Below are 17,363 nucleotides of genomic sequence, written 5' to 3'. Positions count from 1 at the left end.
CTGCCAAGATGAAGTGAACAAAGAGCAAGTTAAACTTTCTCGGTGCACGGCTAAAGTGGACTGGATTCACCTGAAAGTGAAATGACTACTGACCTCACTAGGCAGAAGGAAATTGTGTCTCAGCAAAGCATCTTTCAACTGGAGCCAAGCTTGGCTATCATGCCTCACTGTTGCTCCCTGTGAATGTGCAGAAACCTATCTTATAAGGGGGCATGCTCTGGGCTGCACACTTCAGCTTCTAAAAGAACAGCTGTACATGTGGTTCTTCTTAAGCTTCAGTTAGAGAAAACTCAATCCCATTGCTGCAAAAGCTGTGGCACAATTCAATCTGCATAGATGATACTGAGACTGCTTTGTGGTGAATGTCAACATAAGCTCTGGGAAGGGGATACAGAGGACATGATACCCCAAAACAGTTAGTGGCAAGAAGCTTGCTTAAGGAGTTGGGATAGTCAGGTTTCCCTAGTGCTATAGCTCTACACCAGTCTCCTGCTATGGCCAATGGAATCATTTTAGAAATGAGCTTATAGGTTATCAGTCCTTTAGGATTTGAAAAATTGGCTTCAGATAATCCTTGGCAAATGGTAAAAATTAGGTCCTCTACCTTCTTTTGGAAAACTCTGACCTCATGGCATTCATCATATATACAATACCTTGATCAACAATTCTCTTCCTCACTAGACTGCAAACATCATAAGGATAGAGATCATAACTAGTTTCCTCACCAGTGCTCTCTGCAGTGTCTGGAGCACAGATATTCAGTAAAATTGGATGTATAGATAGATGGATGGGGGATGGACAAATGACTGGAAACTACTGGGTACCTACTGTAGTGAAAGTTACTGTACCTACTAAGTGATCAACTTCGCTTCATTGGTTTACACAGAGTATGATTTTATTTCACCAGGAATGCTGTACTAAATTCCTTCTACATAGTTAATACTCTGCTTCTTAGTGGTCTATGATAAAATTACTATTTTTCAAACCAGTTCTTTCAGGACTAGAGGAAAACAGACTGCGTCTCTGTACAAAAGAAGGGTACAACTGACAATTATTGGGCTCCTCATTGTTAGAACTGCCCTGAGCTAAATTCTGTAGGGATTACATGTTTTTTACTCTAATTTTTAGACATAGAATCTGGTGGCTAAAGGTAACTTCTGGCTTTTCTGGAAGTCTTAATTTCTTCAACAGGTATCAAGACTGAGTCTGACTCTTAGAGTAAGCTTTCCTCTCTCTCAATAGAATCAAGACCAGATCCATGCACTGGGACCAAAGCCTAGACATTATACCTTCATTGTAAGAGGGATAAGTGAGTTTCATAGGCTGCTAATACCCTGCTTTCTCATACCTCCTTCCTCTATAGGCACAAGAGGGAGCCCCATACACCCATAACACCCTCCCACACAGCCTCAACACACAACCCTTATCTGTTTTGAATTCACCAGGACCAATTTCATTCTGCCCTTTATTTCCATTTATATGAGTTTATTTTTGAACAATAAAACACTCCTGTGTGTTTATTATTTGCTCTCATACCACTACCATACAACACTTTAGATGTTGTGGATTTTTCCCACATCAATGATTTTTTTCCAAGCAACACTCTACACCACCATCTGGTGTCCTACAATTCAGTTCTAACACTACTAGGAGTTAACACAGAGCCCATGGGTTGAGGGCTCCCAAAAGACTCCCCCACCCAAAACACTACTTCAGATGTCAATCAAAAGTAGTAGATCCCCAGGCTACTCAAACTCCTAACTGGGCTACAAATTGGAGGTTTCCATGATCTCCCTCCTCAGCTTCCATCATCTGCTAGAATAGTTCACAGAACTCAGGGAGCTAATTACTTGTGTTGACCAGTTTATTTTATACTATAGGAAATCATAAAGGATACAGATGAACAGTCAGATGAAGAAGTACATAGAGTGAGGTCTGGAAGGATCCAGAGCACAGGAACTTCTATTGTGGAATTGGGTGTGCTGTCCATATGCAGATGTGTTCACCAATTTGGAAGCTCTTCTAATCCCATAATTTTGGAATTTTTGTGGAGGCTTTTATTGTGCAGACATGATTATTAACTCACTTTCCAGCCCCTCTCCCCTTCCTAGAGGATGAGGAGGAGAGGGCTGAAAGTTCTAAGCCTCTAATTATGGCTTGATCTTTCTGGTGACAACTCCCCTTCCTGAAGGTATTAGGAGCCCACCCAGAGTCATCTCTTTAGAGCAAAGGACTCTCCTATCACCCAGGAAATTTCTGAGATTTGAGTTCTATGTCAGGAAGCAGTGTCAAAAGCCAAATATTAGAACAAAAGATGCTCCCCCCATACTGTTGTTATTTATGAAATTACAAGGATTTTAGGAGCTCTGTTCCAGGAACTGGGGATAGAGACCAATATATATGTTTTCTATTATTTAATATCAGTGAATACCAGAAAGCCCATCTCTCAATTGACTCATGTCTATCCTTATTTGGTCCCTTGCATCCATGCATCCCCAACTTTCCATTATCAGCAGGATTCTTCCTCAACTTCCTCTCTGAACTTTCCCTTCATCTTCATATCTAACGTAAGCATAATTTTCTTCTCCAGACCCTACTTCTCCTGCAGCACTTTGCCAAATGGTGGCTGTTTTTTTTCTCCCAGCTCTCAAGTAGCATTTGACCTGGAGGTGAGGTAGAAGGTTTCCTTGGTCCTTACTGCCAACTTCAAACTGCTCTCTGTCCCTTCTCCCTAAAGCCATCCAGCTTGTATTTCATGTCAACAGATTATTAACAGCCAACAGTGTTGCTGGTTTTTTGTTGTTGTTGTTGTTGTTGTTGTTTTTTCCTCTGTTTACATCCATCCAGGTCTCTCCTTGTTTTTCAGAAGTCTGAACTCCTGGCTCATTGTCCTCACATTGTACTCCTGTGTCAATTCTTGGTGATTTCAATATATAAAAATATGATATGCACATCACCCTAGCCTCTCAGTTCCTTGAACTCAATTCCTCCACTGATCTTTTCTTCCCCATCTCAGTCACTCTCTCTTAGTCATAACCAAATGTTAATTACCACCACAGACCCCATGATCTCGATTACATGCATTTCACCCTATGACTTGTTTTCTATTTCAGTCCTTCCAGAATCTTGAGGTAAACAATGCTTCAAGTCCACTGGGACCTTCAATTCATTGTTTGTACCATCTTTTCACAATCTCTTACCCCCTGGATATCTTCTCGAACCTCAATCTAGTAATCTGTCCCTTGCATACAACTTCTACTCTCTTGCTACTTTCTGCCTTCACTGTACTTGCTTAGCAACCATAAACACAACTTGCCACCTACTCAGTTCCTGGATCTATCACAGCTGAACATAGCTTTGGTAAAATATGTAGGTGTGCTTATTGAATTAAATTCATGACCACAGACCTCAAATGAGACCTTAATGCTGACTGCCAATCATACTACACAATACTTCCCCAGTTCTTCTACATTCTCCTAGACCTTCGTTTCATACCTTCCTCCTTCCTTAAACCTCCTCCCCCCACCCACCTTAGGTGATGACCTTACATCTGACTGAACTGAGAAACTTTAAGTAATGAGGATAGCCTCCACAGATTTCCATCACTATACTCATCTATTAGAATGTGTACTTGCCTTTTCCCTACTCTTACCAAAGATGAGCACCTAGTCAAAGGCTATCTTTCCATTTATTAACTACATCTTATCCACTCTGGTCTACTCAAGAACACTGATGCAACAAGTCTTTCCTCTGTCTTCTATATCATTTTTTTTTCATTTTTATTGGATCATTCCTATCAGCATACAAGTATATATTTATTTCTCTAATTATTAGAAAAATACTCATTCTCTTGATTCATTCTCTCACAAGCTACAACCCCATATTTTTCTTTCCCTTTGTAGCAGTTCTCCTCAAATTGGTTATCTATTCCTGCTTTTATCAGATCCTCCTCTCCCATTGTCTCTTAATCCTGTGTAAAAAAAGGCTTTTCAGCCCCTTTCATCAGTGTTACACAAATTGTTAAATCCAGTGGTCAATTCTCAGTCTTTACATAACTTGAACCATTAGCAATATTTGATGCAATGCTATACTTAAAAAATTTTTTTTTCTAACGCTTGTGTACCTAGTGCTCTATTTTCACTCTCCCTTGTTGATTTTTCCTCAACTTCTTAAATGTGTAATGTTCTAGGAGATAGTCCTTAGTTCTCTTTTCTGTCTATTCCCTTGGTAATCTCATATCTCACATCCAATCCATACAAAAATCCTGTTTACTTTCTTAATATATCCAGAGTCTGCCTTTTCTCATCATTCCTGCTACTCCCACCCTGGGCCATGCCACTACCATCATCTGATGCCTGAATTATCGCAACAGCCTCTTAACTCTTCAACTCTTGTCCTTCTATGTCTGTTCTAAGCACAGGTGCCAGAGTGATACACTCAGATGTCATACTTCCAGTGGCTTTTCATTTAATTCAGAGTAAAAGCAGAGTCCTTAACAGAGGCTTACATGACCCTAGTTGATTTGATGCCCTGTTGACTCTGAATTTATCTTACATAACTCTTTTACTTGCTCACTCTCTCCAACCACACTAGTTCCCTTGCTTTTCCCTGCTTTAGGGGCTTTGCATGAAATTCTCTTCTGTTAATATCTTTATGGCTAATTCCTTTACCTCTTCAAGGCTTTCCACAAAAATGACCTATTAATGAGGTCTAATCTAAACACTCTTCTTGGAATGTAGTCAGCCTTATCACTTCCTCCCTACACATTTCCAATATTCCTGGCCTTGCTCTCCATTCTTTTTGAGATACACACACACACACACACACACACACACACACACACACGTTTCAGATACAGTAGACGTTCCTTGTTTACTACATCTATTGTTTCTTGTCTGACTCTGCCCTATAGAGTGAAAGTTCCAAATCCCAAGCACTTAAAGAAGGAACATAATATTACCCTTCACACAGTTGCCAATTCCACCCTAGGATGTCCTGAGCAGTATGGATTTGTGTTAAGTAGGCAACTATTTTCCCTCTGCCCAGACACATTTCTGTTCTATAGGAAAGAAGATTTAATTTCCAGAACTGAATTAACAAATTTAAGAAATTAACATACTTGTTTGAGTTATGTATTGAACTACCATATCATCTGTTCTTTTAAAAAATATTTCAACTCCGCAATAAGAATAATTTGATTTTCTGTAAACCTAATCTTTCCTACAGTATTTCCAGGAACACTTATCTACCAAGGTTCACATTAACCCAAACTAGGACCATAAATCTTCTTACCTTACACAAAATTTACAAGGTTATACCTTTATTACAATCCACCTTTTTATGTTTCAGTAAGGGCATATGATTAATAAATTCAGGGTGGGATTATGACAACTTTTTATAGTAAAATGTAAGTATCGGCTCACACATAGCACTGTGGAGTTTATGTATAATGTTGTCTCTTAGGTTAAAATAAGGGAAAATTTAGATATTTATTTTTAGGAGCGAGTGAGAGAGAGAGAGAAAGCTAGCGCAAGCAGGGGAGGGGCAGAGGGAGAGGAGGGAGAGAAAGAATCTTAAGCAGGCTCCTTGCCCAGCACACATGGCACTTGATCTAAGGAACTGTGAGGTCATGACCTGAGCCAAAATCTAGAGTTGGGCACTTAACCGACTGAGCCACCCTGGTGCCCCCAAATTTAGATATTTAAATGTGCAACCTGTAAAATTTCCTAGGGCTTCTGCTTGAGAAATTGAGACCCATCATGGGTTGGAGCCACAGCCATGCTATCTAAGTCACCAGCTGTGCTCTTCCAGAATGAGCTGCTTGCCAAAAGCAATTTTTCAATATGTGATTTGCCATTGTATATCTTTAAGCACTAAGTGCAATTATCAAAAGTTCTACATATTTTGTCTGAGAATATAAAACTGCCAGTTAGTCTTTTTGCAATTTAAAATTTAGCCTGCTAGCAAATTAAAAAAGGTTTTGGACTCTTTTGAAAGAGACTTCATTTAAATGTTGCTAAACCAGACATTTAAAAAAGAGGTCTAATCCCTCTGGTTACCATCCTCAAATTTAAAAGCAAATAGCTAATAAACTAAATCATAATGCTAAGAAAACATGATTCAGTTGATATTTGCTATAATTATAAGAATTTTCTAGGCATTTCTGAGTACATATTATATTTTCTTTGCAAGCATGGTATGTATGTGCTCTTTCTTCCATGGTATACATCAGAGGTGAGCGTATTCAGACAAACCCTTCCCCTTAAGAAATTCTCTTAGTTAAGGGATAATTTGCTCAAAACACAGTGGCTCAAACACTGAAGCACCTGCTCACCTCCTTGGCTAATTGCCACATTATTCTACGATAGATAATTGAATAGAATAATTTGATTCTTATTTTTTCTAAGTCAGTGTCTTAGAGGTGCCTTGGACAGCTGACTATCTGACCAGTTGAAATGAACTTTATATCAGCTCACTTTAGAAAGTCTAGCTTAGGGGCACCTGGTGGCTCAGTCGGTTAAGCGTCTGACTTTGGTTTGGGTCATGATCTCGCAATTTGTGAGTTCAAGCCCAGCGTCAGGCTCTGTGCTGACAATTCAGAGCCTGGAGCCTGCTTCGGATTCTGTGTCTCCCTCTCTCTCTGCCTCTCCCCCACTTGTGCTCTGTCTCTCTCTGTCTCTCAAAAATGAATAAATGTAAAAAAAAAATTAGAAAGTCTAGCCTATTCTATATGTGTACCTGACCTTTTTATTCTAAGCATTGGCAAGCCATTGTAATTTGTATGGTTCTTAAATAGTTTAATAAACACTTTGACTTGAATATTTGACTTGGCAAAACAGACTAATTTTGTGTGTGGGTTGGGGGGAAGAACAGTTGTTAATGGTTATAAGAAGAAAAGAAACGTGTTCAACTCTGTTCTTTCCTCTTTTGGGAAGAGGGGGATGGGTAGTGTAAATGCCCTAACCCACACAGTGGTGATGCCTGGAACAATTTGTTGGATGGGGGACTCTTCATCCTGACTGGACACTGTTTATGCTCTCATCTTTGGTCCAAAGTGTTTGTAAAAGTGCAACAAAATAAAGGCATGTACTCAAATAGGAGTTCTCTAGGCCTAACATTTGTTAGCTACCTTTGCATTTGAGACCTCCACCGATTTGTTCTTTAGGATTATGTAAACTGAAACTTTAATTATGATTTAAAAAAAAATGAAGTCAGGTGACGAGAAACAAGAAAAATCTCATATTCAGTGCTTTCACATAATTTCTAAAATTAAGTATTTTCTTGTGGCAGCACTATGTTGGGCACTTTGCATGCCTCTTCACAAAAACCTGCTAAATAGATACTATCAACATCCCCATTATAGATGAGGAAACTGAGGCCAGGGAAGGTAAATATCTTAGGCAGGATACCTGGTTCTGTTAGACTCTAAGACTGTCTTACAAAAACAAAACAACAACAAGAAAAGCAGAGATGGCATTTCAAGAATGCTCCAGTTCTTTTGGTCATTTGAGTGGACTCACCCACGAGACTTCCTAACCCGGCTTCATCCTTTTGAGAGGCTAATTCTACCCTACACTTCCCTACCCCTTAGCGTTCCTTTTAAAGCTTTTAAGATCCTTTACTTTAATAGAAAACTCCCTTTTTTCTTTATATTTACAGTAAACAGTGAACTACATCTAGCATTTCTGAGTTATGTATATTTCCATTAAATAAGGTTTCCTCTTTCTCTAAGTTTATTTTTTCGATTTATTTGTGGCAACACATCAGTGAAATTTCTTCCCTTTAATCATCTGAAGCCCAGAAGTGAAGGTACCTCGTCTGGTGTTCACCTAATCCAGAGGTCCTCAACTCTAGCTCCCAATTAGAATTACTGGGGGAGTTTAGGGGCGCCTGGGTGGCTCAATTGGTTAAGTGTCCGACTTCAGCTCAGGTCATGATCTCACAGTTCCTGGGTTCAAACCCTGCATTGGGCTCTGTGCTGACAGCTCAGAGCCTGGAGTCTGCTTCAGATTCTGTGTCTCCCTCTTTCTCTGCTCCTCCGCCACTCACAGTCTGTGTCTCCCCCTCTCTCTCAAAAATAAATAAAACACTTAAAAAATTTAGAATTACTGGAGGAGCTTAAAAAAAATAACCAAAAAAAAATAATAATAACCAACAATGACAACAAAAAATTTCCTAGTCACCACCTAGACCACCAATTAAACTGATACGTGTTGAGTCCAGCCTTCACTGTATGTTTTTCCTCCAACATTTCACTTCAAACATTTTCAACAGAGAAGCTGCAAAAATAGTTCAATGAACAGCCATCCATGTACTCTTCAACAGATACACAAATACACATTTTGTCAAATTACTCTTTTCCCTCTATTGTACTTACATATATGTAAGTATAATATTTACCTATATGCATATAATGTACCTATACTTATTTATCCCCCTTTTTAAGAACCATTCAATTACCTGGAGATCTAATGAAATTGCAGTTTGATTCAGTGTGTCTAGGCTGGGACCTGGGTCAGCATTTCTTTTTTTTTTTTTTTTTTTTTTACTATATGAAATTTATTGTCAAATTGGTTTCCATACAACACACAGTGCTCATCCCAAAAGGTGCCCTCCTCAATACCCATCACCCACCCTCCCCTCCCTCCCACCCCCCATCAACCCTCAGTTTGTTCTCAGTTTTTTTTTTAAATTTTTTTTTCAACGTTTATTTATTTTTGGGACAGAAAGAGACAGAGCATGAACGGGGGAGGGGCAGAGAGAGAGGGAGACACAGAATCAGAAGCAGGCTCCAGGCTCTGAGCCATCAGCCCAGAGCCTGACGCGGGGGTCGAACTCACGGACCGCGAGATCGTGACCTGGCTGAAGTCGGACGCTTAACCAACTGCGCCACCCAGGCGCCCCTTGTTCTCAGTTTTTAACAGTCTCTTATGCTTTGGCTCTCTCCCACTCTAACCTCTTTTTTTTTTTTTCCTTCCCTTCCCCCATAGGTTTCTTTTAAGTTTCCTAGGATCCACATAAGAGTGAAACCATATGGTATCTGTCTTTCTCTGTATGGCTTATTTAACTTAGCATCACACTCTCCAGTTCCATCCACATTGCTACAAAAGGCCATATTTCATTCTTTCTCATTGCCACGTAGTATTCCATTTGTATATAAACCACAATTTCTTTATCCATTCATCAGTTGATGGACATTTAGGCTCTTTCCATAATTTGGCTATTGTTGAGAGTGCTGCTATAAGCATTGGGGAACAAGTGCCCCTATGCATCAGTACTCCTGTCTCCCTTGGGTAAATTTCTAGCAGTGCTACTGCTGGGTCATAGGGTAGGTCTATTTTTAATTTTCTGAGGAACCTCCACACTGCTTTCCAGAGCGGCTGCACCAATTTGCATTCCCACCAAGAGTGCAAGAGAGTTCCCGTTTCTCCACATCCTCTCCAGCATCTATAGTCTCCTGATTTGTTCATTTTGGCCACTCTGACTGGCGTGAGGTTATATCTGAGTGTGGTTTTGATTTGTATTTCCCTGATAAGGAGCGACGTTGAACATCTTTTCATGTGCCTATTGGCCATCCGGATGTCTTCTTTAGAGAAGTGTCTTTTCATGTTTTCTGCCCATTTCTTCACTGGGTTATTTGTTTCTCGGGTGTGGAGTTTGGTGAGCTCTTTATAGATTTTGGATACTAGCCCTTTGTCCGATATGTCATTTGCAAATATCTTTTCCCATTCCGTTGGTTGCCTTTTAGTTTTGTTGGTTGTTTCCTTTGCTGTGCAGAAGCTTTTTATCTTCATAAGGTCCCAGTAATTCACTTTTGCTTTTAATTCCCTTGCCTTTGGGGATGTGTCGAGCAAGAGATTGCTACGGCTGAGGTCAGAGAGGTCTTTTCCTGCTTTCTCCTCTAAGGTTTTGATGGTTTCCTGTCTCACATTCAGGTCCTTTACCCATTTTGAGTTTATTTTTGTGAATGGTGTGAGAAAGTGGTCTAGTTTCATTCTTCTGCATGTTGCTGTCCAGTTCTCCCAGCACCGTTTGTTAAAGAGGCTGTCTTTTTTCCATTGGATGTTCTTTCCTGCTTTGTCAAAGATGAGTTGGCCATACGTTTGTGGGTCTAGTTCTGGGGTTTCTATTCTATTCCATTGGTCTATGTGTCTGTTTTTGTGCCAATACCATGCTGTCTTGATGATGACAGCTTTATAGTAGAGGCTAAAGTCTGGGATTGTGATGCCTCCCGCTTTGGTCTTCTTCTTCAAAATTCCTTTGGCTATTCGGGGCCTTTTGTGGTTCCATATCAATTTTAGGATTGCTTGTTCTAGCTTTGAGAAGAATGCTGGTGCAATTTTGATTGGGATTGCATTGAATGTGTAGATAGCTTTGGGTAGTATTGACATTTTGACAATATTTATTCTTCCAATCCATGAGCAGGGAATGTCTTTCCATTTCTTTAAATCTTCTTCAATTACCTTCATAAGCTTTCTATAGTTTTCAGCATACAGATCTTTTACATCTTTGGTTAGATTTATTCCTAGATATTTTATGCTTCTTGGTGCAATTGTGAATGGGATCAGTTTCTTTATTTGTCTTTCTGTTGCTTCATTGTTAGTGTATAAGAATGCAACTGATTTCTGTACATTGATTTTGTATCCTGCGACTTTGCTGAATTCCTGTATCAGTTCTAGCAGACTTTTGGTGGAGTCTATCGGATTTTCCATGTATAATATCATGTCATCTGCAAAAAGCGAAAGCTTGACTTCATCTTTGCCAATCTTAATGCCTTTGATTTCCTTTTGGTGTCTGATTGCTGATGCTAGAACTTCCAACACTATGTTAAACAACAGCGGTGAGAGTGGGCATCCTTGTCGTGTTCCTGATCTCAGGGAAAAAGCTCTCAGTTTTTCCCCATTGAGGATGATGTTAGCTGTGGGCTTTTCATAAATGGCTTTTATGATCTTTAAGTATGTTCCTTCTATCCCGACTTTCTCAAGGGTTTTTATTAAGAAAGGGTGCTGGATTTTGTCAAAGGCCTTTTCTGCATCGATTGACAGGATCATATGGTTCTTCTCTTTTTTTTTTTTTTGTTAATGCGATGTATCACGTTGATTGATTTGCGAATGTTGAACCAGCCCTGCATCCCAGGAATGAATCCCGCTTGATCATGGTGAATAATTCCTTTTATATGCCGTTGAATTCGATTTGCTAGTATCTTATTGAGAATTTTTGCATCCATATTCATCAGGGATATTGGCCTGTAGTTCTCTTTTTTACTGGGTCTCTGTCTGGTTTAGGAATCAAAGTAATACTGGCTTCATAGAATGAATCTGGAAGTTTTCCTTCCCTTTCTATTTCTTGGCATAGCTTGAGAAGGATAGGTATTATCTCTGCTTTAAACGTCTGGTAGAACTCCCCTGGGAAGCCATCTGGTCCTGGACTCTTATTTGTTGGGAGATTTTTGATAACCGATTCAATTTCTTTGCTGGTAATGGTCTGTTCAAGCTTTCTCTTTCCTCCGGATTGAGTTTTGGAAGAGTGTGGGTGTTCAGGAATTTGTCCATTTCTTCCAGGTTGTCCAATTTGTTGGCATATAAGTTTTCATAGTATTCCCTGATAATTGTTTGTATCTCTGAGGGATTGGTTGTAATAATTCCATTTTCATTCATGATTTTATCTATTTGGGTCATCTCCCTTTTCTTTTTGAGAAGCCTGGCTAGAGGTTTGTCAATTTTGTTTATTTTTTCAAAAAACCAACTCTTGGTTTCGTTGATCTGCTCCACCGTTTTTTTAGATTCTATATTGTTTATTTCTGCTCTGATCTTTATTATTTCTCTTCTTCTGCTGGGTTTAGGCTGCCTTTACTGTTCTGCTTCTATTTCCTTTAGGTGTGCTGTTAGATTTTGTATTTGGGATTTTTCTTGTTTCTTGAGATAGGCCTGGATTGCAATGTATTTTCCTCTCAGGACTGCCTTCGCTGCGTCCCAAAGCATTTGGATTGTTGTATTTTCATTTTCGTTTGTTTCCATATATTTTTTAATTTCTTCTCTAATTGCCTGGTTGACCCACTCATTCGTTAGTAGGGTGTTCTTTAACCTCCATGCTTTTGGAGGTTTTCCAGACTTGTTCCTGTGGTTGATTTCAAGCTTCATAGCATTGTGGTCTGAAAGTAAGCATGGTATAATTTCAATTCTATATACTTATGAAGGGCTGTTTTGTGACCCAGTATGTGATCTATCTTGGAGAATGTTCCATGTGCACTCGAGAAGAAAGTATATTCTGTTGCTTTGGGATGCAGAGTTCTAAATATATCTGTCAAGTCCATCTGATCCAATGTATCATTCAGGGCCCTTGTTTCTTTATTGACTGTGTGTCTAGATGATCTATCCATTTCTGTAAGTGGGGTGTTAAAGTCCCCTGCAATGACCACATTCTTATCAATAAGGTTGCTTATGTTTATGAGTAATTGTTTTATATATTTGGGGGCTCCGGTATTTGGCGCATAGACATTTATAATTGTTAGCTCTTCCTGATGGATAGACCCTGTAATTATTATAGAATGCCCTTCTTCATCTCTTGTTACAGCCTTTAATTTAAAGTCTGGTTTGTCTGATATAAGTATGGCTACTCCAGCTGTCTTTTGGCTTCCAGTGGCATGATAAATAGTTCTCCATCCCCTCACTCTCAATCTAAAGGTGTCCTCATATCTAAAATGAGTCTCTTGTAGACAGCAAATAGATGGGTCTTGTTTTTTTATCCATTCTGATACCCTATGTCTTTTGGTTGGTGCATTTAATCCATTTACATTCAGTGTTGTTATAGAAAGATACGGGTTTAGAATCATTGTGATGTCTGTATGTTTTATGCTTGTAGTGATGTCTCTTGTACTTTGTCTCACAGGATCCCCCTTAGGATCTCTTGTAGGGCTGGTTTAGTGGTGACAAATTCCTTCAGTTTTTGTTTGTTTGGGAAGACCTTTATCTCTCCTTCTTTTCTAAATGACAGACTTGCTGGATAAAGGATTCTCGGCTGCATATTTTTTCTGTTTAGCACACCGAAGATCTCGTGCCAATCCTTTCTGGCCTGCCAAGTTTCAAAAGAGAGATCAGTCACGAGTCTTATAGGTCTCCCTTTATATGTGAGGGCATGTTTATCCCTTGCTGCTTTCAGAATTTTCTCTTTATCCTTGTATTTTGCCAGTTTCACTATGATATGTCGTGCAGAAGATCGATTCAAGTTACGTCTGAAGGGAGTTCTCTGTGCCTCTTGGATTTCAATGCCTTTTTCCTTCCCCAGTTCAGGGAAGTTCTTAGCTATAATTTCTTCAAGTACCCCTTCAGCAGCTTTCCCTCTCTCTTCCTCCTCTGGGATACCAATTATGCGTATATTATTTCTTTTTAGTGTATCACTTAGTTCTCTAATTTTCCCCTCATACTCTGGATTTTTTTATCTCTCTTTCTCTCAGCTTCCTCTTTTTTCATAACTTTATCTTCTAGTTCACCTATTCTCTCCTCTGCCTCTTCAATCCGAGCTGTCGTCGTTTCCATTTTGTTTTGCATTTCGTTTAAAGCGTTTTTCAGCTCCTCGTGACTGTTCCTTAGTCCCTTGATCTCTGTAGCAAGAGATTCTCTGCTGTCCTCTATACTGTTTTCAAGCCCAGCGACTAATTTTATGACTATTATTCTAAATTCACTTTCTGTTATATTATTTAAATCCTTTTTGATCAGTTCATTAGCTGTTGTTATTTCCTGGAGATTCTTCTGAGGGGAATTCTTCCGTTTGGTCATTTTGGATAGTCCCTGGAGTGGTGAGGACCTGCAGGGCACTTCCCCTGTGCTGTGGTGTATAACTGGAGTTGGTGTGCGTGGCCACAGTCAGTCCTGATGTCTGCCCCCAGCCCACCGCTGGGGCCACAGTCAGACTGGTGTGTGCCTTCTCTTCCCCTCTCCTAGGGGCGGGATTCACTGTGGGGTGGCGTGGCCCGTCTGGGCTACTTGCACACTGCCAGGCTTGTGATGCTGGGGATCTGGCATAGTAGCTGGGGTGGGTAGGCAAGGTGCACGGGGGCAGGAGGGGCAGGCTTAGCTCGCTTCTCCTTAGGTGATCCACTTCAGGAGGGGCCCCTCTTCCGTGAGCCTCTCGTCTGCGCTTGGCTCCGGAGACTCCGTTCTGCTAGTCTTCTGGCGGTTTTCTGGGTTATTTAGGCAGGTGTAGGTGGAATCTAAGTGATCAGCAGGACGTGCGGTGAGCCCAGCGTCCTCCTACTCCGCCATCTTCTTCCCCTCTCTGGGTCAGCATTTCTAACAAGCTGTCAGGTTCCCAGGACAATGTGTTGAATAGTGTAGCGTTATAGTTGTTTTTGTTTTTTTCAATCCAGGATCCAATTAGGCACCATTTATTGCAATTAGTTGTCATGTCTTTTTAATATCTACATGATTTTTTTTCTTTCATTTGACATTTTAAAGAGTTCAGGCTGGTTGCTTTGCAGAATATCCATTTATTTATTTATTTTTAAACAAAAATAATTTGTTTTATTTGTTTTAATTTTTTGTTTAAACAAAAATAATTGTTTTATTTGTTTTAATTTTTTTTTAATTTTTTTTTTATTTATTTTGGAGAGACAGAGAGAGAGAGTGCGAGTAAAGGAGGGGCAGAGAGAGAGGGAGACAGAGGATCCAAAACAGACTCTGTGCTGAGAGCAGAGAGTGCCATGTGGGGCTTGAACTCACGAACCAACCATGAGATCATGACCTGAGCTGAAGTTGGATGTTTAACTGACTGAGACACCCAGACACCCCCAGAATATATTTTAAATGGGAATTTTTTTGTTTGTTTTATCCTACTTAGATTTAGATTAAACATTTTTGGCAAGAATATTGCAAAGAAGATGAATCAATATATTTTAAAAACTATACAGATGTTTCTAATGCCCTAATCAAATCATTCCATGAGGTTTTTCCTAAAGAATTATGAAAAGTAAAGAAAAAAATTGAAAAGCCTCTACTCTGGGAGTTATACAAAAAAATAATCATCTTTTTTACTCTTTCAAGCAAAGGGAAGGATAGTACCCAATTCCCAAAGAATATGAATAAAAACAACTTATTTGTCTAAAAATAACTGAATTATTCAAGCAAAAGATTCTTATAATCTACCTGATTTGCCTTTGTATTTGTGTTCTAGTTATGGAAGGAATTTATAGCAGGGAATATTGCATTATGATGACAGCATGCATGACATCTGAGTGAAAGGAATTGAATTTGTTTTGAAAATAGATTAAGCACAGAAAGTAGTTGTTCATTTTTGAAATGTCTGGCCATGACACAGTGGTCTATCATATATACTAAACGAGATTCTGTAGGTTGAAAACCACTGATGTCCTGTTAAATGTTTAAAAACTTATTCTCCTCCCTGTTCCCACTCTGCCAAAAATAAAAACAAAAGCAAAACAAAAGGCAGAATTTGCTTATTTCCATAGAGCAAATATTCTTACCATCGATGATTTCAAGTTACCAATGTAACATCTATCAGCTTGCAAAATAACAATCAGTTCTCATTTGCTGATCTGAATCTACTCTAGTACACCACTGATTTTAAAAAGACAAACCCACCTTCATCAGATTTGAGGGAAAACTGGAAATTATTGGCTCATGTACCTGAAGAGATTAAGGACAGAGCTGAACTTAGACCCAGATGTATCTAGGGCTTCCTTTGCCAACCCTTGGCTCTGGGCTTGTTGCCATTCTCCGCATACTAGAGTTGCCCCCAGAAGCCCAAAGATGGAGAACCCTGAGTCAGACTGGATTAAAATCTCATTTTGCCACATACTTCCCACCATAACCTTGGGCAGCTTAATATCTCTGTGGCCTAGTTTCTTCATCTGTATAGTAGAGATAGTAATAATACCTATATCATGGGGTTGGTTTAGATATTTAATGAATTAATACCTAATAGTTCAGAAGAATCTCTGGCAACGAGTAAACACTCATTATTGTCATCATTACCATTGTCATTCCAAAGTAAACTCTGAAGGAAGAAATCTTTTTCAAGTTAAAGCCTTAACACTGAGCCTCATCTAATGATGTGGGAAACATATTCATCCCTGGTAATTGTTCAGGCAAGGGAATAGCTAATCCTTGGGTCTAGGATGTCATTGTCACTCAAATTAAAGGAATTGAAGATGGGGAAAAGGTGATTCCCTGAAGGAAAACTAATGTCTTTTGCCTAAAATGAGGGAAGGAGTGACTACAAAAACAGTGATGTTACTACATGATATAAAAAAAGTATGTCTTTTTCCAAAGAGTTAGATGAAATCGATCTGATCACACCAAAATTGATTTTAGTGGTATGAAACCATGCTATAGGTAGAAAAATCAAGGTGATTAAAATGATCTATTTGTGTAAATTCATGGAAAGTACATTACAGTACTTCTTTAAAATGCAAATCCCATGGGAAAGTTACTGTAAAACAACAAAGATATACTAATATGTATCAAAACTGTTAGTACACCATTGTTTTAACCACTATAAAGAGGGAAAATTTAACTGTCTAAATGGAATTTTTTTTTGTTTTTGCATTACTTGATTACCAACTAATTCACCTGAATTATTTTATTCCATAATTTAACTGGGTAGTTTCTTGTCACCAAAATTGCTGTTTTTCCTATACTGTAACTTTCTCCTTCTGATGTATATTTTAATACACTCAATGGCAAGGTTATCATGAACATTGGTCTTTATTTTTGATGAACTATTCCTTAAAACATTTTTGATTAAATTCATCATAAATTTAAATAGTTGCAAAAGTTCCAACATTTTATCAATACTGACATTTAAAAATGAAAATCGATATACTCTTGTAAATACATCAGATGACATTTGAATTGCCATATGATTTGATACTCATCATATACTTTAAAAATATAAGAACAATAATCTCAATCAAAATTCAAACGAGTCCTAAAATTTATGTAGAACTGCAAAGAGACCAAGAACAGTGAAGACTGCTTAAAGAACAACAAAATGATAGCACTTGTTCAACCATATTTCAAGGCCTATAAAGTGATACAGATTAGAATAGTGTTGTATTAGCCGAGGGCTAACCAAACTGACAAATGGGATAGAATAAGAAGCTGGAGATCCCTGCAGATATGGATACTTGATTTGTAACAGATGGCATGGCTGATCAATGGGTAAAGGATGATCTTTTCAGTTAATGAGTTAAGGGTGGACTACTCTGACACCATACATAAAAATTAATTCTAGGTAAATTATAGACCAAAATGTAAAAGGCCAATCTTTAAAGGTTTCAGAAGGTAATAAACACACAGAAAGTATTAGCTATTAAAGAAATGAATAAATTTGGTTGCATTAAAATT

At 38.8% G+C, this 17,363-nt stretch overlaps 1 protein-coding gene across 5 annotated transcripts in view; it reads left to right on the top strand.

Moving 5' to 3' along the window:
* CB4H12orf50 (chromosome B4 C12orf50 homolog) overlaps positions 1-17,363 on the top strand; it is a 47,359-nt gene that overhangs the window by 6,104 nt on the left and 23,892 nt on the right. The window lies entirely within an intron of this gene.

Source organism: Prionailurus viverrinus, chromosome B4 (genome assembly GCF_022837055.1).
Source record: "Prionailurus viverrinus isolate Anna chromosome B4, UM_Priviv_1.0, whole genome shotgun sequence".
Lineage (NCBI taxonomy): Eukaryota > Metazoa > Chordata > Mammalia > Carnivora > Felidae > Prionailurus > Prionailurus viverrinus.
The sequence above is the reverse complement of the archived record's forward strand: the minus strand, read 5'-3'. Positions and strand labels throughout refer to the sequence as shown.